This window comes from Bombina bombina, chromosome 7, assembly GCF_027579735.1.
Source record: "Bombina bombina isolate aBomBom1 chromosome 7, aBomBom1.pri, whole genome shotgun sequence".
NCBI classification, from domain to species: Eukaryota; Metazoa; Chordata; class Amphibia; order Anura; family Bombinatoridae; genus Bombina; species Bombina bombina.
Genome location: NC_069505.1, coordinates 345,444,267 through 345,468,258, shown reverse-complemented (window position 1 = coordinate 345,468,258; position 23,992 = coordinate 345,444,267). Strand labels below are relative to the sequence as shown.

General features: G+C 41.8%; 10 non-coding genes across 10 annotated transcripts; all 10 read right to left on the bottom strand.

Moving 5' to 3' along the window:
• Nucleotides 1-5,134: 5,134 nt before the first annotated feature.
• Nucleotides 5,135-5,206, bottom strand: TRNAG-UCC (transfer RNA glycine (anticodon UCC)). The gene has a single exon. It is a non-coding gene; the product is annotated as a tRNA-Gly (tRNA).
• A 120-nt stretch (nt 5,207-5,326) lies between these two features.
• On the bottom strand, nt 5,327-5,398 carry TRNAG-UCC (transfer RNA glycine (anticodon UCC)). Its single transcript has one exon. It is a non-coding gene; the product is annotated as a tRNA-Gly (tRNA).
• A 120-nt stretch (nt 5,399-5,518) lies between these two features.
• Nucleotides 5,519-5,590, bottom strand: TRNAG-UCC (transfer RNA glycine (anticodon UCC)). The gene has a single exon. It is a non-coding gene; the product is annotated as a tRNA-Gly (tRNA).
• Nucleotides 5,591-5,710: 120 nt separating this feature from the next.
• TRNAG-UCC (transfer RNA glycine (anticodon UCC)) lies at nt 5,711-5,782 on the bottom strand. Its single transcript has one exon. It is a non-coding gene; the product is annotated as a tRNA-Gly (tRNA).
• Nucleotides 5,783-5,902: 120 nt separating this feature from the next.
• Nucleotides 5,903-5,974, bottom strand: TRNAG-UCC (transfer RNA glycine (anticodon UCC)). Its single transcript has one exon. It is a non-coding gene; the product is annotated as a tRNA-Gly (tRNA).
• Nucleotides 5,975-6,094: 120 nt separating this feature from the next.
• Nucleotides 6,095-6,166, bottom strand: TRNAG-UCC (transfer RNA glycine (anticodon UCC)). Its single transcript has one exon. It is a non-coding gene; the product is annotated as a tRNA-Gly (tRNA).
• Nucleotides 6,167-6,286: 120 nt separating this feature from the next.
• On the bottom strand, nt 6,287-6,358 carry TRNAG-UCC (transfer RNA glycine (anticodon UCC)). The gene has a single exon. It is a non-coding gene; the product is annotated as a tRNA-Gly (tRNA).
• A 120-nt stretch (nt 6,359-6,478) lies between these two features.
• TRNAG-UCC (transfer RNA glycine (anticodon UCC)) lies at nt 6,479-6,550 on the bottom strand. The gene has a single exon. It is a non-coding gene; the product is annotated as a tRNA-Gly (tRNA).
• A 120-nt stretch (nt 6,551-6,670) lies between these two features.
• Nucleotides 6,671-6,742, bottom strand: TRNAG-UCC (transfer RNA glycine (anticodon UCC)). Its single transcript has one exon. It is a non-coding gene; the product is annotated as a tRNA-Gly (tRNA).
• A 120-nt stretch (nt 6,743-6,862) lies between these two features.
• TRNAG-UCC (transfer RNA glycine (anticodon UCC)) lies at nt 6,863-6,935 on the bottom strand. Its single transcript has one exon. It is a non-coding gene; the product is annotated as a tRNA-Gly (tRNA).
• Between the last annotated feature and the right edge of the window lie 17,057 nt (nt 6,936-23,992).

The following is a 23,992-nucleotide window of genomic DNA, read 5'->3' as shown; positions in this document are numbered from 1 at the left end:
CCTTTAATGAACTAGCAGATAAACCCTTTTCTAAACCTTCTTGTAGAAAAGACAATATCCTAGGAATCCTAACCTTACTCCAAGAGTAACCTTTGGATTCACACCAATATAGGTATTTACGCCATATCTTATGGTAAATCTTTCTGGTAACAGGTTTCCTAGCCTGTATTAAGGTATCAATAACTGACTCAGAAAACCCACGTCTTGATAAAATCAAGCGTTCAATTTCCAAGCAGTCAGCTTCAGAGAAGTTAGATTTTGATGTTTGAAGGGACCCTGTATCAGAAGGTCCTGTTTCAGAGGTAGAGACCAAGGTGGACAGGATGACATGTCCACCAGGTCTGCATACCAAGTCCTGCGTGGCCACGCAGGTGCTATTAGAATCACTGATGCTCTCTCTTGTTTGATTCTGGCAATCAATCGAGGAAGCAACGGGAAGGGTGGAAACACGTAAGCCATCCTGAAGTCCCAAGGTGCTGTCAGAGCATCTATCAGGACTGCTCCTGGATCCCTGGATCTGGACCCGTAACGAGGAAGCTTGGCGTTCTGTCGAGACGCCATGAGATCTATCTCTGGTTTGCCCCAACGTCGAAGTATTTGGGCAAAGACCTCCGGATGAAGTTCCCACTCCCCCGGATGAAAAGTCTGACGACTTAAGAAATCCGCCTCCCAGTTCTCCACTCCCGGGATGTGGATTGCTGACAGGTGGCAAGAGTGAGACTCTGCCCAGCAAATTATCTTTGATACTTCCATCATAGCTAGGGAGCTTCTTGTCCCTCCCTGATGGTTGATGTAAGCTACAGTCGTGATGTTGTCCGACTGAAACCTGATGAACCCCCGAGTTGTCAACTGGGGCCAAGCCAGGAGGGCATTGAGAACTGCTCTCAATTCCAGAATGTTTATTGGCAGGAGACTCTCCTCCTGACTCCATTGTCCCTGAGCCTTCAGAGAATTCCAGACGGCACCCCAACCTAGAAGGCTGGCGTCTGTTGTTACAATTGTCCAGTCTGGTCTGCTGAATGGCATCCCCCTGGACAGATGTGGCCGAGAAAGCCACCATAGAAGAGAATTTCTGGTCTCTTGATCCAGATTCAGAGAAGGGGATAAGTCTGAGTAATCCCCATTCCACTGACTTAGCATGCACAGTTGCAGTGGTCTGAGGTGTAAGCGTGCAAAGGGTACTATGTCCATTGCCGCTACCATTAAGCCGATTACCTCCATGCATTGAGCCACTGACGGGTGTTGAATGGAATGAAGGGTGCGGCAAGCACTTTGAAGTCTTGTTAGCCTGTCCTCTGTCAGGTAAATCTTCATTTCTACAGAATCTATAAGAGTCCCCAGGAAGGGAACTCTTGTGAGTGGAACGAGTGAACTTTTCTTTTCGTTCACCTTCCATCCATGTACCTTAGAAATGCCAGCACTAACTCTGTATGAGACTTGGCAGTTTGAAAGCTTGAAGCTTGTATCAGAATGTCGTCTAGGTATGGAGCTACCGAGATTCCCCGCGGTCCTTAGTACCGCCAGAAGAGCACCCAGAACCTTTGTGAAGATTCTTGGAGCTGTAGCCAATCCGAATGGAAGAGCCACAAACTGGTAAGTGCCTGTCTAGGAAGGCAAAACCTTAGGTACCGATAATGATCTTTGTGAATCGGTATGTGAAGGTAAGCATCTTTTAAAATCTACATTGGTCATGTACTGACCCTCTTGGATCATAGGTAAAATTGTCCGAATAGTCCTCCATCTGAACGATGGAACTCTTAGGAATTTGTTTAGGATCTTAAGTCCAGGATTGGGTCTGAAAGTTCCCTCTTTTTTGGGAACCACAAACAGATTTGAGAAAAAACCCTGTCCCTGTTCCGCATCGTTGGTACTGGATGGATTACTCCCATTAACAAGAGCTCTTGTACGCAGCGTAGAAACGCCTCTTTCTTTGTCTGGATTGTTGACAACCTTGACAGATGAAATTCCTCTCTTGGAGGAGAGTATTTGAAGTCCAGAAGGTATCCCTGAGATATTATCTCTAGCGCCCAGGGATCCAGAACATCTCTTGCCCAAGCCTGGGCGAAGAGAGAAAGTCTGCCCCCACTAGATCCGATCCCGGATCGGGGGGGCCCCTCAATTCATGCTGTTTTAGGGGCAGCAGCAGGTTTCCTAGTCTGCTTGCCCTTGTTCCAGGACTGGTTAGGTTTCCAGCCTTGTCTGTAGCGAGCAACAGCTCCTTCCTGTTTTGGTGCAGAGAAGTTAGATTGCTGCTCCTGCTTTGAAATTACGAAAGGAACGAAAATTAGACTGTCTAGTCTTGGCTTTGGCTTTAGGTCCTGAGGCAGGGCATGGCCTTTACCTCCTGTAGTGTCAGCGATAATCTCTTTCAACCCGGGCCCGAATAAGGTCTGCCTTTGAAAGGTATATTAAGCAATTTTAGACTTAGAAGTAACATCAGCTGACCAGGATTTTAGCCACAGCGCCCTGCGTGCCTGAATGGCGAATCCTGAATTCTTCGCCGTAAGTTTAGTAAGATGTACTACGGCCTCCGAAATGAATGATGTAGCTAGTTTAAGGACTCTAAGCCTGTCCGTAAATGTCGTCCAGAGTAGCTGAACCAATGTTCTCTTCCAGAGACACAATCCAGAATGGCCGCTGCAAGCCGTGATCGGCGCAATGCATGCAAGGGGTTGCAATATAAAACCTTGTTGAACAAACATTTTCTAAGGTAACCCTCTAATTTTTTATCCATTTGGATCTGAAAAAGCACAGCTATCCTCCACCGGGATAGTGTACGCTTAGCTAAGGAAGAAACTGCTCCCTCCACCTTAGGGACCGTTTGCCATAAGTCCCTTGTGGGTGGCGTCTATTGGAAACATTTTTCTAAATATCGGAGGGGGTGAGAACGGCACACCGGGTCCTATCCCACTCCTTAGTAACATTTTCAGTAAGTCTCTTAGGGTATAGGAAAAACCTCAGTACTCGTCGGTACCCCCCCCGACCCCCCACCGCAAAATATTTTATCAACCTACACATTTTCTCTGGTATTGCAACTGTGTTACAATCATTCAGAGCCGCTAACACCCTCTCCTAGTAATACACGGAGGTTTTCCAGTTTAAATTTAAAATTTGAAATATCTGAATTCCAGTCTGTTTGGATCAGAACCTCACCACACAGAATGAAGTTCTCCGTCCTCATGTTCTGCCACCTGTGACCAGTGTCTGAACATGGCCCTAATATTATCAGCGCACTCTGTTCTCTACCCCAGAGTGATCACGCTTACCTCTTAGTTCTGGTAATTTAGGCCAAAACCTCAGACCATAACAGTAGCCATATCCTGTAATGTGATTTGTAATGGCCGCCCAGATGTACTCGGCGCTACAATATCACGCACCTCCCTCTGAGCGGGAGATGTAGGTACTGATACGTGAGGCGAGTTAGTCGGCATAACTCTCACCCTCGTTGTTTGGTGAAATTGTTTCAATTTGTACAGATGACTTTTATTTAAAGTAGGCATCAATACAGTTAGTACATAAATTTCTATTGGCTCCACTTTGGCATTGCAACAAATGAACACAGGTATCATCCTCTGAAGTCAGACATGTTTAACACACTAGCAAATAAACTTGTAACTTGGAAATACAATTCAATTAGAATAATATTAAAACGTACTGTTGGCTTTAAGAAGCACAGAAGATCTATGACAGTTGAAAATTAATAAAATGAAACAGTTATAGCCTCAATCCTTGTAAATAACACAACTTTAGCAAAAGGGTTTAATCCCATTAGCAAAGGATAACAAATTCTGAAAGCAGGAAACAAATTACAGAATAAACGTTTTTTATCTCAGTCAAACTATAATTCTCACAGCTCTGCTGAGAGAAATTACCTCCCTCAAAATAAGTTTTTGAAGACCCCTGAGCTCTGTAGAGATGAACCGGATCATGCAGGAAAGACAATGAGTTGCTGACTGAAATATTTGATGCGTAGTAAAAGCCGCAAAAAACGGCCCCTCCCCCTCACACACAGCAGTGAGGGAGAACAGAAACTGTCAGAAAACAGATTTAAGCAACTGCCAAGGTGGAAAAATAGTGCCAAACATTTATTCACATCAGTACCTCAGTAAATGAAAACGATTTTACATTCCAGCAAAAACGTTAAACATAATCTCTAGTTATTAAACAGCTTTATGTATTTCTTACAGTGTAATTCTAGTGAAGTTACCATTCCCCAGAATACTGAAGTGTAAAGTATACATACATTGACATTATATCGGTATGGCAGGATTTTCTCATCAATTCCATTGGTCAGAAAATAAAAAACTGCTACATACCTCTATGCAGATTCATCTGCCCGCTGTCCCTGTCTGAAGTTTACCTCTCCTCAGATGGCCCGAGAAACAGCATTATGATTCTTAACTACTCCCGGCTAAAATCATAACAAAAACTCTGGTAGATTCTTCTTCAAACTCCTGCCAGAGAGATAATAACACACTCCGGTGCTATTTTTAAAATAACAAACTTTTGATTGAAGATTAAAACTAAGTATAATCACCATAGTCCTCTCACACATCCTATCTAGTCGTTGGGTGCAAGAGAATGACTGGAGTGACGTAGAGGGGGAGGAGCTATATGCAAGCTCTGCTGGGTGAATCCTCTTGCACTTCCTGTTTGGGGAGGAGTAATATCCCAGAAGTAATGATGACCCGTGGACTGATCACACTTAACAGAAGAAAAGGGCTTTTTGGGGTGCTGGTCCCTTACAGCAGAGATCAGATGAGTCCTTCAGGGTCTGTAGTGCACACTGAATACACTAGCCTAGCTATCAATTTCCTTAATAAATAAGCAGCAGCTACGCTGTCCCCTCCTCTCCCTAAGAAAGCAGCTTCCAAATGAATCTAAAATGGCTGCTGTCCAGGAGCTGGGAGGGTCTTGGGAGGGAGGGTCTGCTGCTGATTGGCTGGAATGTGTCTGCAGACTGTGAGATACAGGGTCAAATTTTACTCAATATGACGAATAGGGGGCGGATCGAACATCGCATATTGTTCACCCCGTTGTTGCGAGACGTGAACAAGCTAATGTTCGAGGACATCACTAGAGACAACGCTTTTTGAACTAACAGTTTAAACTATTATATAAAAACAGACTGAGATGCGTTGGCCGGGAATCGAACCCGGGTCAACTGCTTGGAAGGCAGCTATGCTCACCACTATACCACCAACGCAATGCAAACGATGCGGCTTGCTTATGTGTTGCACCGTTCAAATGACCGGGTGGTATTTGGAGGGAGAGACAACGCTTTTTGAACTAACAGTTTAAACTATTATATAAAAACAGACTGAGATGCGTTGGCCGGGAATCGAACCCGGGTCAACTGCTTGGAAGGCAGCTATGCTCACCACTATACCACCAACGCAATGCAAACGATGCGGCTTGCTTATGTGTTGCACCGTTCAAATGACCGGGTGGTATCTGGAGGGAGAGACAACGCTTTTTGAACTAACAGTTTAAACTATTATATAAAAACAGACTGAGATGCGTTGGCCGGGAATCGAACCCGGGTCAACTGCTTGGAAGGCAGCTATGCTCACCACTATACCACCAACGCAATGCAAACGATGCGGCTTGCTTATGTGTTGCACCGTTCAAATGACCGGGTGGTATTTGGAGGGAGAGACAACGCTTTTTGAACTAACAGTTTAAACTATTATATAAAAACAGACTGAGATGCGTTGGCCGGGAATCGAACCCGGGTCAACTGCTTGGAAGGCAGCTATGCTCACCACTATACCACCAACGCAATGCAAACGATGCGGCTTGCTTATGTGTTGCACCGTTCAAATGACCGGGTGGTATCTGGAGGGAGAGACAACGCTTTTTGAACTAACAGTTTAAACTATTATATAAAAACAGACTGAGATGCGTTGGCCGGGAATCGAACCCGGGTCAACTGCTTGGAAGGCAGCTATGCTCACCACTATACCACCAACGCAATGCAAACGATGCGGCTTGCTTATGTGTTGCACCGTTCAAATGACCGGGTGGTATCTGGAGGGAGAGACAACGCTTTTTGAACTAACAGTTTAAACTATTATATAAAAACAGACTGAGATGCGTTGGCCGGGAATCGAACCCGGGTCAACTGCTTGGAAGGCAGCTATGCTCACCACTATACCACCAACGCAATGCAAACGATGCGGCTTGCTTATGTGTTGCACCGTTCAAATGACCGGGTGGTATCTGGAGGGAGAGACAACGCTTTTTGAACTAACAGTTTAAACTATTATATAAAAACAGACTGAGATGCGTTGGCCGGGAATCGAACCCGGGTCAACTGCTTGGAAGGCAGCTATGCTCACCACTATACCACCAACGCAATGCAAACGATGCGGCTTGCTTATGTGTTGCACCGTTCAAATGACCGGGTGGTATCTGGAGGGAGAGACAACGCTTTTTGAACTAACAGTTTAAACTATTATATAAAAACAGACTGAGATGCGTTGGCCGGGAATCGAACCCGGGTCAACTGCTTGGAAGGCAGCTATGCTCACCACTATACCACCAACGCAATGCAAGCGATGCGGCTTGCTTATGTGTTGCACCGTTCAAATGACCGGGTGGTATCTGGAGGGAGAGACAACGCTTTTTGAACTAACAGTTTAAACTATTATATAAAAACAGACTGAGATGCGTTGGCCGGGAATCGAACCCGGGTCAACTGCTTGGAAGGCAGCTATGCTCACCACTATACCACCAACGCAATGCAAGCGATGCGGCTTGCTTATGTGTTGCACCGTTCAAATGACCGGGTGGTATCTGGAGGGAGAGACAACGCTTTTTGAACTAACAGTTTAAACTATTATATAAAAACAGACTGAGATGCGTTGGCCGGGAATCGAAACCCGGGTCAACTGCTTGGAAGGCAGCTATGCTCACCACTATACCACCAACGCAATGCAAGCGATGCGGCTTGCTTATGCATTCCACCTTTCAATGATCAGGGGGTATCCAACCCAACCTGTTGCTTCTGAGTCTATTTAGTTATACTTTTCAACAAAAGATACAAAGAGAACATAATAAATTAGATAATATAAAGTTGTTTAAAATATTAATGCGTAGAATCAGGAAGAAAAAAATTGGTTTTCTTTTATTTTAAATACTAAATACATTTCATAATCATAGAATTTAGGTATTTCCCACCTCCCTCTAGTCATGGGTTTCTAGTATGATGAAATCTGCATTCATAAGGTTTAATTGCTCTGGTCACTGTAAAAGGGCCAAGTCGGTTGTCAAAGGGATAAAGCACTGATACCTATAGTCAAGATTGAGAGAAAATAGAGGGGCGCCTCATGTGTAATATCATCAGGTGTGTGTAAAAACACAATATGATAAGAGCCAAGTGGGTACATATTCGTGGAGCACACCAATGTCTGGTAGGTGCAGGCTGTAGGTGTAACAGCTCACCCACAACTAGGATTTCCCTATGCTTGTGCAGTAAAGGGATAAAGTATAGACAAAGAAGGCACTATATGTGCAGGTCACTCAGAGTACAGTTGCATCAACTTTGTAAAAAGCCAAATGGGTACTCACCATGTTAACCAACGCACACTCATGTGCTAGTAGAAGCAGGCTGGCAGATTTGAGGATAGGGTGTGTCAGCTCACCCCAAAGAGGGATCTCCCAATAAGCAATGTTCAAATGCAGAGGTATTAGAATGATGCTAACAGTGAATGCAGGTAAATAGTAGGTAAGATATATCCACTCGAAATAGTTTTTCATAAAAATGTAGTGATTTATTAAAAACCAATTAAAAAACAAAAATATAAAAAAGTGGAATAGGGGCATTCTAGTATCCCTTAACACTGCAAACGCATTTCTCGGCATAACATGCCATTTCGTCAGGCATATTGATACCTATAGCAATGTGTTAATAAATGAGCAATATGAAAACAAACTTAAAGGGACATAATACTCATATGCTAAGTGATGCAGTATAACTGTAAAAAAGCTGCCAGGAAAATATCACCTGAACATTTCTATGTAAAAAAAAGGAAGATATTTTTATGTCACAATTTCCTCATCTCACAAAGTGCTGTATAAACAGTTATACTTCAGCTGGTGTCCAACTGCAGGTAAACAAAAAGAGAAGAAATGAACAGTAGCCAATCAGCATCAGCAGTATGAGATCATAATCTATTTTACTGTGATCTCATAGATTTTCCATAGTAAACTTCCTTAAACTGAATATGGAAATAACATGAGTGTGCATGAGGCACGCTTCTTGCAGGTCCCGGGACAGGGATACTGATTAGCTGCTTAATAGTCCTTTACAATGGGGTGTGAATACTTAGGACATTTTGAGGTAAAATATCTTTTCATTTTTACTATGAGATGTTCAGGTGATATTTTCTAGTCAATTTTTTAAAGCTATGCTGCATCACTTTCGAGTGCTTCAACATTTGGGTATCATGTCCCTTAAAATAAAATTGTTTATTAAAATTGTGAGTTATATATGAATAATGGAACTTTAATTTTGACTTGTATGTCCCTTTAAAGGGATATGAAACCCAAACATTTTCTTTAGTTGATTCAGACCGAGCATACCATTTTAAAAAGTTTCCAAATTACTATTATTAAATTTGCTTCATTCCTATGATATTCTTAGTTGAAGTGATACCTAGGTAGGGTATATTGGAGCACTACATGACCAGGAAATAGTGCTGCCCTCTAGTGCTCTTGCAAATGGATAACATTCTTGGGCAAAACTGCTGTCCTATAGTGCTCCAGAAAGTAAGCAGGACCCTGATCTTATGTCCCCTGATTTTTTAACAAAAGATACCAAGAGAACAAGGAAAAAATAATAGTAGAAGTAAATTAGAAAGTTGTTTAAAATTGCAATGCTCTTATTTGAATCATGAAAGAAAAATGTTGAGTTTCATATCCTTTTAAAGGGATACTACTTTCATGATTTCAGATAGAGCAAGCAATTTTAGTCAACTTTTCTAATTTACTTTTATTATCAATTTTTATTCGTTCTCAAATAAAGACAATGAAGAAAAAACAGAATTATGCTTACCTGATAAATTACTTTCTCCAACGGGTGGTCCGGTCCACGGCGTCATCCTTACTTGTGGGATATTCTTCCTCCCCAACAGGAAATGGCAAAGAGTCCCAGCAAAGCTGGGTCACATGATCCCTCCTAGGCTCCGCCCACCCCAGTCCATTCGACCGACGGACATGAGGAAATATATATAGTGAGAAATCCATATGTACCGTGGTGACTGTAGTTAGAGAAAATAATTCATCAGACCTGATTAAAAAACCAGGGAGGGGCCGTGGACCGGACACACCGTTGGAGAAAGTAATTTATCAGGTAAGCATAAATTCTGTTTTCTCCAACATTGGTGTGTCCGGTCCACGGCGTCATCCTTACTTGTGGGAACCAATACCAAAGCTTTAGACACGGATGAAGGGAGGGAGCAAATTCAGGTCACCTAAACGGAAGGCACCACAGCTTGCAAAAACCTTTCTCCTCAAAAATAGCCTCCGAAGAAGCAAAAGTATCAAATTAGTAAAATTTGCAAAAGTGTGGCAGTGAAGACCAAGTTCGCTGCCTTACATATCTGGTCAATCAGAAGCCTCGTTCTTGAAGGCCCATGTGGAAGCCACAGCCCTAGTGGAGTGAGCTGTGGATTCTTTCAGGAGGCTGCCGTCCGCAGTCTCATAAGCCAATCGGATAATGCTTTTAAGGCCAAAAGAAAAGAGAGGTAGAAGTCGCTTTTAGACCCTCTCTTTTACCAGAATAAACAACAAAACAAGGAAGATGTTTGTCTGAAATCTTTAGTAGCCTCTAAATAGAACTTTAGAGCATCGGACCAACGTCCAAATTGTTGTAACAAACGTCCTTCTTTGAAATCTGGATTATCGGACACAAAGAAGGTACAACTATCTCCTGGTTAATATTTTTGTTAGAAACAACTTTAGGAAGAAAACCAGGCTTAGTACGCAAAACCACCTTATCTGCATGGAACACCAGATAAGGGAGGAGAACACTGCAGAGCAGATAACTCTGAAACTCTTCTAGCAGAAGAAATTGCAACCAAAACAAAACTTTCCAAGATAGTAAACTTAATATCTATGGAATGTAAGGGTACAAACGAACCCCTTGAAGAACGAAAGAACTAGATTTAGACTCCAGGGAGGAGTCAAAGTCTGTAAACAGGCTTGATCCTAACCAGAGCCTGAACAAAGAGCTTGAACATCTGGCACAGCTGCCAGTCTTTTGTGTAGTAAGACCGATAAAGCAGAGATCGTCCCTTTAGAGAACTTGCAGATAATCCTTTCACCAAACCTTCTTGAAGAAAGGAGAGGAATCTTAGAATTTTTTATCTTATTCCATGGGAATCCTTTGAATTCATACCAACAGATAATATTTTTTCCATATTTTATGGGTAAATTTTTCTTAGTTACAGGTTTCTGGCCTGAACCAGATTATCTATCACCGAATCTGAAAACCCACGCTTTGATAGAATCAAGCGTTCAATCTCCAAGCCGTCAGTTGGAGGGAGACCAGATTTGGGGTGTTCGAATGGACCTTGAACAAGAAGTCCTGTCTCAAAGGTAGCTTCCATGGTGGAGCCGATGACATATTCACCAGGTCTGCATACCAAGTCCTGCGTGGCCACGCAGGAGCTATCAAGATCACCGAGGCCCTCTCCTGATTGATCCTGGCTATCAGCCTGGGAATGAGAGGAAACGGTGGGAATACGTAAGCTAGGTTGAAAGTTCCAAGGTGCTACTAGTGCTATCTACTAGAGTCGCCTTGGGTTCCCTGATCTGGACCATAGCAAGGAACCTTGAAGTTCTGACGAGACCCCATCAGATCCATGTCTGGAATGCCCCATAATTGAGTTATTTGGGCAAAGATTTCCCGATGGAGTTTCCACTCCCCCGGATTGGAAATGTCTGAACGACTCAGAAAATCCGCTTTCCCAATTTTCCACTCCTGGGATGTGGATCGCAGACAAGTGGCAGGAGTGATCCTCCGCCCATTGAATATTTTGGTCACTTCTTTCATCGCCAGGGAACCTTGTTCCCCCTTGATGATGATGTATAAGCAACAGTCCGTCATGTTGTCTGATTGGAACCTTATGAATTTGGCCTTTGCTAGTTGAGGCCAAGCTCTGAGAGCATTGAATATCGCTCTCAGTTCCAGAATGTTTATCGGGAGAACAGACTCCTCCCGTAGACCATAGACCCTGAGCTTTCAGGGATTCCCAGACCGCACCCCAGCCCACTAAACTGGCGTCGGGTCCCCGTGACAATGACCCACTCTGGCCTGCGGAAGCTCATTCCCTGAGACAGATGGTCCAGGGTCCAGCCACCAACGGAGTGAATCTCTGGTCTTTTTGATCTACTTGAATTATGGAGACAAGTCTGTATAATCCCCATTCCACTGTTTGAGCATGCACAGTTGTAATGGTCTTAGATGAATTCGTGCAAAAGGAACTATGTCCATTGTTGCAACCATCAATCCTATTACTTCCATGCACAGGCGCTATGGAATGACGAGGAACAGAATGAGAGCACTTTGACAAGAGCTTAGAAGTTTGATTTTCTGACCTCTGTCAGAAAAATCCTCATTTCTAAGGAATCTATTATTGTTCCCAGAAGGGAACTCTTGTTGACAGGGACAGAGAACTCTTTTCTTTGTTCACCTTCCATCCGTGAGATGTGAGAAAGGCTAGAACGATGTCCGTATGAGCCTTTGCCTTTGACAGGGGACGACGCTTGTATTAGAATGTCGTCCAAGTAAGGTACTACTGCAATGCCCCTTGGTCTTAGAACCGCTAGAAGGGACCCTTTGTGAAAATCCTTGGAGCAGTGGCTAATCCGAATGAAGAGCCACAAACTGGTAATGTTTGTCCAGAAAAGCGAACCTTAGGAACTGATGATGTTCCTTGTGGATAGGGATATGTAGGTACGCATCCTTTAGATCCCACGGTAGTCATAAATTGACTTTCCTGGATGGTGGGTAGAATGCGTTCGAATGGTTTCCATTTGAACGACTGGTACCCTGAGAAAATTGTTAGGATCTCAAATCCAAAATTGGTCTGAACGTTCCCTCTTTTTTGGGAACTACGAACAGATTGGAATAAAATCTCCATTCCTTGTTCCTTTATTGAACTGGGTGTATCACTCCCATCTTTAACAGGTCTTCTACACAATGTAAGAATGCCTGTCTCTTATTTGGTTTGAGGATAAGTGAGACTTGTGGAACCTTCCCCTTGGGGGTAGTTCCTTGAATTCCAGAGATAACCTTGAGAAACTATTTCTAGCGCCCAAGGATCCTGAACATCTCTTGCCCAAGCCTGAGCAAAGAGAGAAAGTCTGCCCCCCACCAGATCCGGTCCCGGATCGGGGGCTACTCCTTCATGCTGTTTTGTTAGCAGTGGCAGGCTTCTTGGCCGCTTACCCTTGTTCAGCCTTGCATTGGTTTCCAGGCTGGTTTTGGGTTGTGAGGCATTACCCTCTTGCTTAGAGATGCAGAATTAGAGGCTGGTCCATTTCTGCGAAAGGGGACGAAAATTAGGTTTATTTTTAGCCTTAAAAGACCTTTCCTGTGGAAGGGCGTGGCCCTTTCCCCCATTGATGTCTGAAATAATCTCTTTCAAATCAGGTCCAAATAAAGTTTTACCTTTGAAAGGAATGTAAGCAATTTTGTCTTGGATGACACATCCGCTGACCAAGACTTTAGCCAAAGCGCTCTGCGCGCCACGATAGCAAACCCTGAATTTTTCGCCCGCTAATTTTGCTAATTGCAAAGCGGCATCTAAAATAAAAGAGTTAGCCAATTAAGTGCGTGAACTCTGTCCATAACCTCCTCATATGGAGTTTCTCTACTTGAGCGTCGACTTTTCTAGTTCCTCGAACCAGAACCACGCTGCCGTAGTGACAGGAACAATGCAGAAATTGGTTGTAGAGAAGGTAGCCTTGCTGTACAAAAAATCTTTTAAGCAAACCTTCCAATTTTTTATCCATAGGATCTTTGAAAGCACAACTATCTTCGATAGGAATAGTAGTGCGTTTGTTTAGAGTAGAAACTGCCCCCTCGACCTTGGGGACTGTCTGCCATAAGTCCTTTCTGGGGTCGACCATAGGAAATAATTTCTTAAATATAGGGGGAGGAACAAAAGGTATGCCCGGGCTTTTCCCACTCTTTATTTACTATGTCCGCCACCCGCTTGGGTATAGGAAAAGCGTCGGGGGGCACCGGAACCTCTAGGAACCTGTCCATCTTGCATAATTTCTCTGGAATTGAGCAAATTGTCACAATCATCCAGAGTAGATAACACCTCCTTAAGCAGTACGGCGGAGATGTTCTAATTTAAATTTAAATGTCACAACAGCAGTTCAGCTTGATGAGAAATGTTTCCTGAATCTGAAATTTCTCCCTCAGACAAAACCTCCCTCATGGCCCCTTCAGATTGGGTGTGAGGGTATGACAGAACAATTATCATCAGCGTCCTCTTGCTCTTCAGTGTTTAAAACAGAGCAATCGTGCTTTCTCTGATAAGTAGGCATTTTGGATAAAAGATTTGCTATGGAGTTATCCATTACAGCCGTTAATTGTTGCATGGTAATAAGTATTGGCGCACTAGATGTACTAGGGGGCATCCTGCATGGGCCAAAACTGGTGTAGACACAGTGTAGACACAGTAGGAGATAAGTACTATCATGTTTACCTCCCCTCATTTGAGGAATCATCTTGGGCAATATCATTATTTGTGGCAGTACTGACGCTATGGCACAATTATCACATAAATTTAAATGGGGAGACACATTGGCTTTCATACATATAGAACATAGCTTATCTGAAGGTACAGACATGTTAAACAGGCTTAAACTTGTCAACAAAGCACAAAAAAACGTTTTAAAATAAAACCGTTACTGTCACTTTAATTCAAACAGAAAACACTTTATTACTGAATATGTGAAATAGTATGAAGGAATTGTTCAAAAATTACCAAAATTTCACCACAGGGTCTTAAAGCCTTAAAAGTATTGCACACCAAATTTCAGAGCTTTAACCCTTAAAATAACGGAACAGGAGCCGTTTTTCAATTTAACCCCTATACAGTCCCAGATATAGTCTTTGCTAAGACCCAACCAAGCCCTGAGGGGAATACGATACCAAATGACGCCTTCTAAAAGCTTTTTCAGAGATTCTTAGATCCTCACACACATGCATCTGCATGCCCTGCTCTCAAAAAACAACTGTGGCATTAATGGCGTGAAAATGAGGCTCAGTCTATGGACTAGAAAGGCCCCCTGACTGAAAAAGGTGTCCAATACAGTGCCTGCCGTTTTATAAACGTTCCCAAGATTATAAATGCCAATTATTAGTCTAAATCTGAATAATATGCACAAATAAAGCAATCGATTTAGCCCATAAAAATGTCTACCAGTTTTTTAGCCATAATATGCCCTTTATTCTGTTTGTTTTTGGACTAAGAAAATGGGTTACCGTCCCCATGAGGGGAAATGACAGCCTTCCAGCATTACACAGTCTTGTTAGAAAATATGGCTAGTCATACCTTAAGCAGAAAAGTCTGCTAACTGTTTTCCCCCAACTGAAGGTTACTTCATCTCAACAGTCCCTATGTGGAAACAGCAACCGATTTTTAGTTACTGTCTGCTAAAATCATCTTCCTCTTACAAACAGAAATCTTCATCCTTTTCTGTTTCAGAGTAATAGTACATACCAGCACTATTTTAAAATAACAAACACTTGATAGAAGAATAAAAACTACATTTAAACACCAAAAAACTCTTAACCATCTCCGTGGAGATGTTGCCTGTGCAACGGCAAAGAGAATGACTGGGGTGGGCGGAGCCTAGGAGGGATCATGTGACCAGCTTTGCTGGGACTCTTTGCCATTTCCTGTTGGGGAAGAGAATATCCCACAAGTAAGGATGACGCCGTGGACCGGACACACCAATGTTGGAGAAATTGATAATAGAGTAAATTAGAAAGTTGCTTAAAATTGCATGCTCTATCGGAATCACTGAAAGTTTAATTTTCACTACACTATTCCTTTAAAGGGACATGAAACCCACAAAATTCCTGTAACATTTCAGAAAGATTATATAATTTTAACTAACTTTTCAATGTACTTTTTTTTTTTTAAATTTGCTTAATTTTCACGTATACTTTGTTGAAAGAGCAGTAATGCAGTTTTGGGAGCTAACTGAACACATCTGAGAAACCAATTACAAGAGACATTTACATGCAGCACCAATTAGCAGCTAGCTCCCAGTAATGCATTGCTGCTCCTGAGCCTATCAAGATATGCTTTTCAACTAAGGATATCAATAGAATGAAGCAAAATTAGACAATAGAAGTAATTAGGAAAGTCATTTAAAATCACATGCTTTGTCTGAATCATGAAAGAAAAGTTGTTGGTTTCATGTCCCTTTAAAGGGACATGAAACACATTTTTTTTTCTTTCATGATATAGAAAGAGAATGCAATTTTAAAAAACTTTCTAATTTACTTCTCTTATCTAATTTTTTTTTTATTCTCTTGCAATTCCTTGCTGAAAAGCATATCTAGATAGGCTTAGTAGTTGCTGATTGGTTGCTGCACTTAGAAGCATCATGTGATTGGCTCACCCATGTGCATTGCTTTTTCTTCAACTAAGGATATCTAAAAAATGAAGAAAAAACATAATTTATGCTTACCTGATAAAATTTATTTCTCTTGTAGTGTATCCAGTCCACGGATCATCCATTACTTGTGGGATATTCTCCTTCCAACAGGAAGTTGCAAGAGGATCACCCACAGCACAGCTGCTATATAGCTCCTCCCCTCACTGCCATATCCAGTCATTCGACCCGAAACAAGACGAGAAAGGAGAAACCAAAGGATGCAGTGGTGACTGTAGTTTAATTAAAATTTAGACCTGCCTTAAAAGGACAGGGCGGGCCGTGGACTGGGATACACTACAAGAGAAATAAATTTATCAGGTAAGCATAAATTATGTTTTCTCTTGTTAAGTGTATTCAGTCCACGGATCATCCATTACTTGTGGGATACCAGATACCAAAGCTAAAGTACACGATGATGGGAGGGACAAGGCAGGAACTTAAACGAAGGAACCACTGCCTGTAGAACCTTTCTCCCAAAAACAGCCTCCGAAGAAGCAAAAGTGTCAAATTTGTAAAATTTTGAAAAGGGTGTGAAGCGAAGACCAAGTCACAGCCTTGCAAATATGTTCAACAGAGGCCTCATTTTTAAAGGCCCAGGGGAAGCCACAGCTCTAGTAGAATGAGCTGTAATCCTTTCAGGGGGCTGCTGTCCAGCAGTCTCAAGGCTAAGCGTATTATGCTCCGAAGCCAAAATGAGAGGTTGCCAAAGCTTTTTGACCTCTCCTCTGTCCAGAGTAAACGACAAACAGGCAGATGTTTGACGAAAATCTTTAGTATCCTGTAAGTAAAACTTCAAGGCACGGACTACGTCCAGATTATGTCAAAAGACGTTCCTTCTTTGAAGAAGGATTAGGGAGACAATGATGGAACAACAATCTCTTGATTGATATTCCTGTTAGAAACCACCTTAGGTAAAAAACCCAGGTTTGGTACGCAGAACTACCTTGTCTGAATGAAAAATCAGATAAGGAGAATCACAATGTAAGGCAGATAACTCAGAGACTCTTCGAGGCCGAGGAAATAGCCATCAAAAACAGAACTTTCCAAGATAAAAGTGTAATATCATGGAATGAAGGGGTTCAAACGGACTCCCTGAAGAACTTTAAGAACCAAGTTTAAGCTCCACGGGGGAGCAACAGTTTTAAACACAGGTTTAAATCCTAACCAAAGCCTGACAAAATGCCTGGATGTCTGGAACTTCTGCAGACGCTTGTGCAAAAGAATAGACAGAGCAGAGATCTGTCCTTTTAAAGAACTAGCTGATAAGCTTTTGTCCAAACCCTCTTGGAGAAGAGGACAATATCCTAGGAATCCTAACCTTACTCCATGAGTAACTCTTGGATTCACACCAATAAAGATATTTACGCCATATTCTTATGGTAGATTTTCCTGGTGACAGCTTCCGAGCCTTTATTAAGGGTATCAATGACTGACTCAGAGAAACCACGCCTTGATAGAATCAAGCGTTCAATCTCCATGCAGTCAGTCTCAGAGAAATTAGATTTGGATGATTGAAAGGACCTTGTATTAGAAGGTCCTGCCTCAGAGGCAGAGGTCCATGGTGGAAGAGATGACATGTCCACTAGGTCTGCATACCAGGTCCTGTGTGGCCACGCAGGCGCTATCAGAATCACCAATGCTCTCTCCTGCTTGATTTTGCAATCAGGTCGAGGGAGCAGAGGAGAAACGGTGGAAACACATAGGCCCAGGTTGAAGAACCAAGGAGCTGCTAGAGCATCTATCAGCGTTGCTCCCGGGTCCCTGGACCTGGATCCGTAACAAGGAAGCTTGGCGTTCTGGCAAGACACCATGAGATCCAGTTCTGGTTTGCCCCAACGATGGGACCAGTTGAGCAAACACCTCCGGATGGAGTTCCCACTCCCCCGGATGAAAAGTCTGACGACTTAGAAAATCCGCCTCCCAGTTCTCTACGCCTGGGATGTGGATCGCTGACAGGTGGGCAAGAGTGAGACTCTGCCCAGCGAATTATCTTTGAGACTTCTAACATCGCTAGGGAACATCCTGGTTCCCCCCTTGATGATTGATGTAAGCCACAGTCGTGATGTTGTCCGACTGAAATCTGATTGAACCTCAGTGTTGCTAACTGAGGCCAAGCTAGAAGAACATTGGCAAGCATTTAGAAGTTTTGATAACCTGGACTCCGTCAGGTAATTTTCATCTCTACAGAATCTATAAGAGTCCCTAGGAAGGAGATTCTTGTGAGTGGTGATAGAGAACTCTTTTCCACGTTCACTTTCCACCCATGCGACCTCAGAAATGCCAGAACTATCTCTGTATGAGACATGGCAATTTGAAAAGCTTGACAGCCTGTATCAGGATGTCGTCTAGATACGGAGCCACCGCTATGCCTCGCGGTCTTAGAACCGCCAGAAGTGAGCCCAGAACCTTGTAAAAATTCTCGGGGCAGTGGCCAACACGAAGGGGAAGAGCTACAAATTGGTAATGCCTGTCTAGAAAGGCCAACCTTAGAAACCGATGATGATCTTTGTAAAATCGTATGTGAAGGTAGGCATCCTTTAAGTCCACAGTGGTCATGTACTGACCCTCTTTGATCATGGTAGAATGGTCCGAATAGGTTTCCATTTTGAATGAGTTGGAACTCTGAGGAATTTGTTTAAGATCTTTAGATCCAAGATTGGGCTTGAATGTTCCCTTCTTTCTTGGGAACCCACAAACAGATTTGAATAAAATCCCTGTCCTTGTTCCGTATGCGGAACTGGATGGATCACATCCCATTACTAGGAGGTCTTGCACACAGCTTAGGAATGCCTTTCTTTATCTGGTTTGCTGATAACCTTGAAAGATGAAATCTCCCTTGTGGAGGAGAAGCTTTGAAGTCCAGAAGATATCCCTGAGATATGATCTCCAACGCCCAGGGATCCTGAACTTCTCTTGCCCACCGCCTGGGCGAAGAGAGAAAGTCTGCCCCCCACTAGATCCGTTTCCGGATAGGGGGCCGTTCCCTTCATGCTGTCTTGGGGGCAGCAGCAGGCTATCTGGCCTGTTTTGCCCTTGTTCCAGGACTGGTTAGTTTTCCAGGCCTAGTCTGGAATGGAGCAGCAGTTCCCTTTTGTTTTGAAGCGGAGGAAGTTGATGCTGCTCCTGCCTTGAAAATTTCGAAAGGCACGAAAATTAGACTGTTTGGCCCTTTGATTTGGCCCTGTCCTGAGGAAGGGTATGACCCTTGCCTCCAGTAATTGTCAGCAATAATTTCCTTCAAGCCAGGCCCAAATAAGGTCTGCCCCTTGAAAGGAATGTTGAGTAATTTAGACTTTGAAGTCACGTCAGCTGAACCAGGATTTAAAGCCATGAGCGCCCTACGCGCCTGATTGGCGAATCCGGAATTCTTAGCCGTTAGTTTAGTCAAATGAACAATGGCATCAGAAACAAATGAGTTTAGCTAGCTTAAGCTTCTAAGCTTGTCAATAATTTCATTCAATGGAGCTGTCTGGATGGCCTCTTCCAGGGCCTCAAACCAGAATGCTGCTGCAGCAGTGACAGGCGCAATGCATGCAAGGGGCTGTAAAAAAAAACCTTGTTGAATAAACATTTTCTTAAGGTAACCCTCCAATTTTTTATCCATTGGATCTGAAAAAGGCACAACTGTCCTCAACCGGGATAGTGGTACGCTTTGCTAAAGTAGAAACAGCTCTCCTCCACCTAGTGGACCGTCTGCCATAAGGTCCCGTGTAGTGCGTCTTTGGAAACATTTTTCTAAATATAGGGAGGTGGGGAAAAGGGCACACCGGGTCTATCCCACTCCTTGCTAATAATTTCTGTAAGCCTTTTAGGGTATAGGAAAAACGTCAGTACACACGCACCCACATAGTATCTTCCAGCCTACACAATTTCTCTGGAATTGCAACTGTGTTACAGTCATTCAGAGCAGCTAATACCTCCCCAAGCAATACACGGAGGTTCTCAAGCTTAATTTAAAATTAGAAATCTCTGAATCAGGTTCCCTAGTCAGAGATGTCACCCACAGACTGAAGCTCTCCGTCCTCATGTTCTGCATACTGTGACGCAGTATCAGACATGGCTCTAACAGCATTTGCACGCTCTGTATCTCTCCTAACCCAAGAGCTATCGAGCTTGCCTCTTAATTCAGGCAATCTAGATATACCTCTGACAGGGTATTATTCATGATTGCAGCCATGTCCTGCAAGGTAATCGCTTGGGCGTCCCTGATGTAATTGGCGCCATATTAGCGGTCATCCCCTGAGCGGGAGGCGAAGGGTCTGACACGTGGGGAGAGTTAGTCGGCATAACTTCCCCCTCAACAGGAACCCTCTGGTGATAATTCTTTTATAGATAAAGACTGATCTTACTGTTTAAGGTGAAATCAATACATTTAGTACACATTCTCTTAAGGGGGCTTCCACCATGGCTTTCAAACATAATGAACAAGTAGGTTCCTCTGTGTCAGACAATGTTTAAACAGACTAGCAATGAGACTAGCAAGCTTGGAAAACACTTTAAAACAAATTTTACAAGCAATATAAAAAAAACGTTAATGCCCTTTAAGAAACAAAAATTTTCCCAAATTTTTGAAATAACAGTGAAAAAATGCAGTTACACTAACTACAATTTTACAGTGTATGTAATAAGTTAGCAGAGGCATTGCACCCACATGCAAATGGATGATTAACCCTTTAATACCAAGAAACGGAATAACAAATGACAAAAACGTTTTTAAACAGTCACACACAACTGCCACAGGCTCTACTGTGGCTTTTTACCTCCCTAATACGACTATTTGAAATGCCTTTTGAGCCCTTCAGAAGAGTCCAGGATCAGCAGGAAGAAGCTGGATGTCTGTGTCTGTAATTTTTGCTGTGCAAAAAAACGCTAAAATAGGCCCCTCCCACTCATATTACAACAGTGGGGAAGCCTCAGGGAACTGTTTCCATGCAAAATTCAAGCCAGCCATGTGGAAAAAACTAGGCCCCAATAAGTTTTATCACCATACATATGTAAAAAACGATTAAACATGCCAGCAAACGTTTTAAAATACACTTTTATAAGAGTAGGTATCTCTATTAATAAGCCTGATACCAGTCGCTATCACTGCATTTAAGGCTTTACTTACATTACTTCGGTATCAGCAGCATTTCTAGCAAATTCCATCCCTAGAAAAAATATTTTAACTGCACATACCTTATTACAGGAAAACCTGCACCTATTCCCCCTCTGAAGTTACCTCAATCCTCAGAATATGTGAGAACAGCAAAGGATCTTAGTTACTTCTGCTAAGATCATAGAAAACGCAGGCAGATTCTTCTTCTAAATACTGCCTGAGATAAACAGTACACTCCGGTTACCATTTAAAAAATAACAAACTTTTGATTGAAGAAATAAACTAAGTATAAAACACACAGTCCTCTTACGACCTCCATCTTAGTTGAGAGTTGCAAGAGAATGACTGGATATTGGCAGTGAGGGGAGGAGCTATATAGCAGCTCTGCTGTGGGTGATCCTCTTGCAAATTCCTGTTGGGAAGGAGAATATCCCACAAGGTAATGGGATGATCCGTGGACTGGATACACTTAACAAGAGAAATAAATAATAGAAGTAAAATTGGATTGTTGTTTAAATTGTATAATGTAGCTAAATTTAGAATAAATAGTTAATTATGCTTGAGAACCTTTCACTTTTAATAGTATTGCAAAGAGAAATAGAAAACGTATTAAATGCAATGTCAAAAATGCAATGGTTGTTCTTTAGCAGAACATTACATACATATACTACTGGCATCAAAAGGATTCTGTAAGTGAAACTACTTCATACATCACTTATATTAAAATACAATAACCAAATTATATTTGGTAATGCCTGATTACACAAATAATACTTGTTTTGGACAAACATAATCCAAACATAAGATCATCAATTTTAAGAAAATACAGGCAGGGGAGCTATAGTATAATTGAAAGTACATTTCTTAATAGGTTCTGCTATTTGAAGTTCTAGAAGTTTGAAACGCTAGGATTGACATTTTGAAACAAATAAAGAGGATTTTTCATTCATGAAGTATAAACATACTTCATGTAGAAAGGCTCATTTATTTGTTTCAAGAGCGATCGTCGTTCTGAGCTGCTAAGGAAGCCCACGGCAGATCGCTGTTTTGTTAGAGCGGTAAACGTTTCACCTCTTAGCCAATAGCCATGCAGTAAATCTGGCTTGGCGCCCATGGGAGACGATTTATCGCACGGCTATTGGCTAAGAGGTGAAAACGTCACCTCTTAGAAAAAAATGTTTTTGCTAGTGGGCTTTGTTAGCAGCTAAGAACGGCGATCGTGAAACAAACAAATGAATGTATTCTTAATGAATGAAAGTCCCATTTATTGTTTTCAATAGTCAATCCTAGCGTTTCCAAAAATGCTAGGGATTTGACTTTCACTTTAAGTTTATAGATTTAATTGTTACCAATTTGTATTTTTGCAGTGACTGTGTCCTGTTAATTTTTTGAGTCCTTAAAGGGATATGAAAGCCAATTTTTTTCCTTCATGGTTCAGATACAGAATGCAATTTTAAAAACAACTTTCTAATTTGCTCCTATTATCATTCTGTTCTTTGTTCTCCTTGGTATCTTTGTTTGTAAGCTTAGGAGCCAGCCCATTATTGGTTCAGCACCCCAGGAAGCGTTTGCTGATTGGTGGCTACATTTTTTTATTATATTGAGTATTATCTTTACATATAAGCTGCATGATGTTAAAAGGAAATACAACCCACATTTTTTCATTCATAATAAAGCATATCATTGTAAATTATTTTCAAATTACTACTATTTGTCCAATTTGCTTCATTTTGTTGGTATCAGTTGTTGAAGGAGCAGCAATGCACTAATGGGAGCTAGCTGAACACTGTTGAGCCAATGACAAGAGGCATATTTGTGCAGCCATCAATTAGCAATAGTGCATTACTGCTCTTGAGCCTACCTGAATATGCTTTCAACACGAATACCAACGTAGAGTTTAAAAGTAGAAGAGCACTACTGGGAGCCAGCTTCTGATTTGCGGCTGCACTTATATACCTCTTGTCATTGGCTCACCTGAAGTGTTCAGATAGCTTCCTGTAGTGAATTGGTGCTCCTTCAACTAAAGGTTTACCAAAGGAACAAAGCAAATTTGATAATAAAAGTAAATTTAAAAAGTTGTTTTAAACTGCATACTCTATCTGAATCATGAAAGAAAAAAATATTAGTTTTATGTCCCATTAAATTCTTTTTTATTGTTATTTTATGTATTAATAGGGTATCACAAGAAACACCCTTTTCTCTATTAAAATGTGTTAATATGTATTGGTGCATTTAAAAAAAAGGTGGATAATTAAAGTGAAACCATTAGTGAGCAAAAATGCCAAAATTAGCTGTGTCAGATGAAGTGGGCATAGAACTTATAATTTTGTATTAGAATTTTTAGCTTACATCTTTATGATATCATAGCAGTTTTTAGTAGAAGCAATATTTCATAATTTACTATTGTCTGTACAGAGGGTTACAGTATGGCCAATATTTAGACATAATGTCCTACAATCCCCTACTCTACAGCTCTAAAATTGATAATATGGGGCAGGTGTACATATAGTTTGTGCAACTTTATACAGTTCTTTATCCAGATGCCTATACTGTACTTAGCTTTATGATGGTCAAAAAGTCCTCCCATTAGTCATTACATGGCCTGATTTAGTTTATTTAGCGCTGGCCACAGTGTTTACACTTAGTTTTCTTCCTGACTAACCAGTACCCACACACACATTTACTATTTATAGTTCTCTGGATTTCCTTCATTATATTCAGAGACTTATTAATTTGTTTACATCAGACTCACCAGTGTTAATATAGTTTGTTTTTTTTACTTATATCCCATTAAAGGGACAGTGTACTCCAGAATTTTGTTTGTTTAAAAAGATAGATATTCCCTTTATTACACCATTCCCCTGTTTGAATAACCAACACTGTTAGATAAAAGGGACATAATACTCATATGCTAAATCACTTGAAACTGATGCAGTATAACTGTTAAAAACTGACAGTAAAATATCACCTGAGCATCTCTATGTAAAAAAGGAAGATATTTTACCTCAAAATTTCCTCAGCTCAGGCAGAGTAAGTTCTGTGTAAAAAGTTATACTCAGCTGCTGCCCAGCTGCAGGTAAAAAAAAAATAATGAAGAAATGATTCATGAACAGCAGCCAATCAGCATCAACAGTCGTGAGGTCATGAACTCTTTTACTGTGATCTCATGAGATTTCATTTGTAAACTTTCTTACACTGAAT